This window comes from Grammomys surdaster, unplaced genomic scaffold (genome assembly GCF_004785775.1).
Source record: "Grammomys surdaster isolate TR1022 unplaced genomic scaffold, NIH_TR_1.0 67, whole genome shotgun sequence".
NCBI lineage: Eukaryota > Metazoa > Chordata > Mammalia > Rodentia > Muridae > Grammomys > Grammomys surdaster.
The window spans coordinates 1-3,480 of record NW_021604569.1 but is presented as its reverse complement, the minus strand read 5'-3'; the positions used below and the strand labels follow the sequence as shown (position 1 = coordinate 3,480).

The 3,480-nt window shown below is 56.6% G+C and overlaps 3 non-coding genes across 3 annotated transcripts; all 3 read left to right on the top strand.

Annotated features, from left to right (window-relative positions):
• The first annotated feature begins 1,847 nt into the window (after window positions 1-1,847).
• On the top strand, window positions 1,848-1,919 carry Trnad-guc. Its single transcript has one exon. It is a non-coding gene; the product is annotated as a tRNA-Asp (tRNA).
• A 693-nt stretch (window positions 1,920-2,612) lies between these two features.
• On the top strand, window positions 2,613-2,684 carry Trnag-ucc. The gene has a single exon. It is a non-coding gene; the product is annotated as a tRNA-Gly (tRNA).
• Window positions 2,685-3,276: 592 nt separating this feature from the next.
• On the top strand, window positions 3,277-3,348 carry Trnae-cuc. The gene has a single exon. It is a non-coding gene; the product is annotated as a tRNA-Glu (tRNA).
• The last annotated feature ends 132 nt before the right edge of the window (window positions 3,349-3,480 follow it).

The following is a 3,480-nucleotide window of genomic DNA, read 5'->3' as shown; positions in this document are numbered from 1 at the left end:
CCCAGTGGGAAATAAAATCTGGAGTGTGAATAAATAAAAGATTTAAAAAAATGCAGTTTGAAGATGTTTAAAAAAAAGGACTTTTTAAAGAAACTTGCATGATTTCTAATTAAAAGCACTGTATTGTGTTCTGTGGAATGCCTGAACATGCAGGGAAAAACAGAGAGCTGTGTTCACATCCTCAAAAAACAATCCATAAAACACCTTAATAAAAGCAGTTTGAAGATCTTTTAAAATAAATGCCCTTGGGAGGCAGAGACAGGGATTTCTGAGTTCGAGGCCAGCCTGGTCTACTGAGTGAGTTCCAGGACAGCCAGAACTACCAGGACAGCCAGAACTACACAGAGAAACCCTGTTTCGAAAAACTAAAAAAAAAAAAAAAAAAAAAAAAAAAAAGCCCTTGATTTCTTATTTAAAAACACATGTGGAGGACCTTCCTTCCAGCCGACTTCCACCCCTGGGCCAGATCAGCAGCCCAGCCAACATCCACTCAAATGTTGCAGTATGCATGCTTCCCAGGAGATCTGCAGTGACTGAGAACACAGGTGAAAATTTCACCCAAACACCCATATGAGCTGGGACACACACACAGCCTAGCAGTCAACCCCTTCCCCCTGTCCCCCAGAGCTCCACCTCCTTTCCATACCACTTCCAACCAGGCCAGACCAGTGGTCTGATGCACACCCAAACCACTACAGCCTATATATAAGTCTCCCAGGATGTCCACAGTAACCAGGGGCACAAGAGGTTCACAGTAACCAGGGACACAGGAGGCCTGCTCTAACCAGAGATACAAGAGGCCCACACTAACCAGAGACAACGCTGCCTGCTTCCAAGGAGACCAGCTCTAACTCAGCTCACAGAGATCTACTTTTGTCCAAGGAGACAAGTTCCAGTCAGAGACACCCAGGCCAGTTAGAACCAGAGAGGACCAGATGGCCATAGGCAAGCACAAGATCGTTAGCTACAGAAACCATTAAATTTGGTGCCATCAGAACCCAGTTGATCCACCACAGCAAGCCTACCCTAACATGCAGGAAAAGCAAGAAATGACCTAAAATTCAATCTCATGTAAAGGACAGATGACTTTAAGGAGAATATAAAGGACATGCTAAAAGGAAAACACAGGCAAACAGGTAGAGGCCCTTAAAGATGAAACAAACACCTTAAAGGAATACGGAAAAAAAGGAATACGGAAAAACACAATCAAGAGGTGAAGGAATTGAACAAAACAGTTGAACTAAAAATGGAAATAGAAACAATAAAGAACACACAAAGGGAGGAAACCCTGGAGATGGAAAACATGGGAAACAGATCAGGAGGTACAGATGCAAGCATCATCAACACAATAAAAGAGATAAAAGATACCATAGAAAATATTGACACATCGGTCAAAGAAAATACAAAGTGTAAAAAACTAACACCAAAAACCGAAGAAATTCAAGATACAACGAAAAGAGGAACCTAAAAATAACAGAAATAGAAGAAGATTAAGAATCTTAATTCACCCGGATGGTGGTGGCAGACAGCTTTAATCCCACCACTTGGGAGGCAGAGGCAGGGGGATTTCTGAGTTCGAGTCCAGACTGGTCTACAAAGTGAGTTCCAGGACAACCAGGGATACACAGAAACCCTGTCTCGAAAAACCGAAAAAACACACACACACACAAAATAACAAAAAAAACCCACCTAACTTCAAAGGGTGTTGTCGCAGGGTACCAGGGGCTTTCAGGTGTCAGTTCAGTGCATTAATTACACGTGACCATAGGAAGAAGCTGACACTTTGGGTCGTGCCTCGAGCCCGACGTGGTAGACGGGCCAGCGTCTGTGTTAGGCAGTGACCATCGTCCTCGTTAGTATAGTGGTGAGTATCCCCGCCTGTCACGCGGGAGACCGGGGTTCGATTCCCCGACGGGGAGATGTGACGTCCTTTTTGGACAGCTAGGCGGCCCGCGGGGCGCTGGCCCTTCGGCCCACGCCCCACACGCAGACCCCGAGGATCCAGCCCGGCGCCACGTCCACCAGCAGAGAGGCCCCGGGCCCCTCAAACCCTTTTGCTGGCAGCTGGACCGGCGCCCTGGCGCCTGACGACACGCTTCCCCGCCGCCCCTGCGCTGCCCTCCCGTCCCAAGCCCGACGACGTTGGGCTCCGTCCGGGTGTGTCCGAACCAACGGGCGGCGTGCGCCTCGCTGGGCCCGAGCGGTGTGCCGGGCGCGTGTGTCTGGGGGTGGGGTGTGGTGGGGTGGGGTGGGGTGGGGTGTGTCTGGGGATGCTGGTGGGGGTGGGGGTGGGGGTGGGGGTGGGGGTGGGCTGGCCTGCCCCGAGCGGCCCCGGGTGCACTCGCTGGCCTGGGTGGGTCGCAGCCGCCAGGAGGCGAGAGCGCCCCGGAGGACAGGCGTGCGCGTGCGAGGGCGAGAGGCGCGCGTGGGCCGGCGAGGAAGAGCGCGGGGCGGCGGGGCCGTGGCTGTGCTCGGGCTTCGGGCTGTCGCCCGGCCGGCCGGCCGGCGTGCGCAGGGAGGGAAACGGTCGGCGGCGGCGTCGGGCGTCGAAGGCTCTGGGCGCTGTGCGGTGGCAGTCGGCGGCGTCGTGTGGGCGCCGTCCCGGCGGTGCGGCGTTGGTGGTATAGTGGTGAGCATAGCTGCCTTCCAAGCAGTTGACCCGGGTTCGATTCCCGGCCAACGCAGCGTGCCCACGTTTTGCCAAGATCCCGGGCCTGTCCCAGGGGGGACCTGCCCGGCGCCTCTCAGCAGCGACTTGTCGCAAGGCTGCGCTGGCGACCGGAGGACTTGGGGAAGCGCCAGACCTTTTCAGGTTGGGACGAGCGAGCGGCGAGACAACAGGCGGGGGCAGGCGAGCCTGCTCCGGGAGGTCGCACCCGGCTGGCGGGCGCAGCGACAGAGACAGGGGGCAAGTGGCGGGGCAGGGACGCACAGGCGCGCAGCGCCGAGAGCCGAGCGCCCAACGCCAGCCTCCTAGGGCCGGCCGGGCGATGCGTCGCGCTGGCATGGAGCGGGAGGCGGACAGGCGGGCAGGCGGGCAGGCGGACAGGCGGGCAGGCGGGCAGGCGGGCAGGCGGGCAAGCGGACAGGCGGACAGGCGGACAGGCGGGCAGGGCAGGGCAGGCAGCGTGGCTGCCATCAAGGCGAGAGGTTGTGTGTGTGTCTTTGTGTGTGTGTGTGGGGGTGGGGGTGGGTGGGTGTCTCTGTGTGTGTGTGGGCGTGTCTGTGTGGCTGTGTGGCTCCAGGAATCGGTAGCCGGGCCCGTCGGGCCGACGCTCCCTGGTGGTCTAGTGGTTAGGATTCGGCGCTCTCACCGCCGCGGCCCGGGTTCGATTCCCGGTCAGGGAAGCCTCTCTTCTTCCTCTCTGCACCTACACTTCGCAACATCGATCCCTTTTGCCCAAGACACCCACACAACAACGCCACAACTGCACCCTACGCGCGCGCGCAAACACACACACAAACACACACACACACACA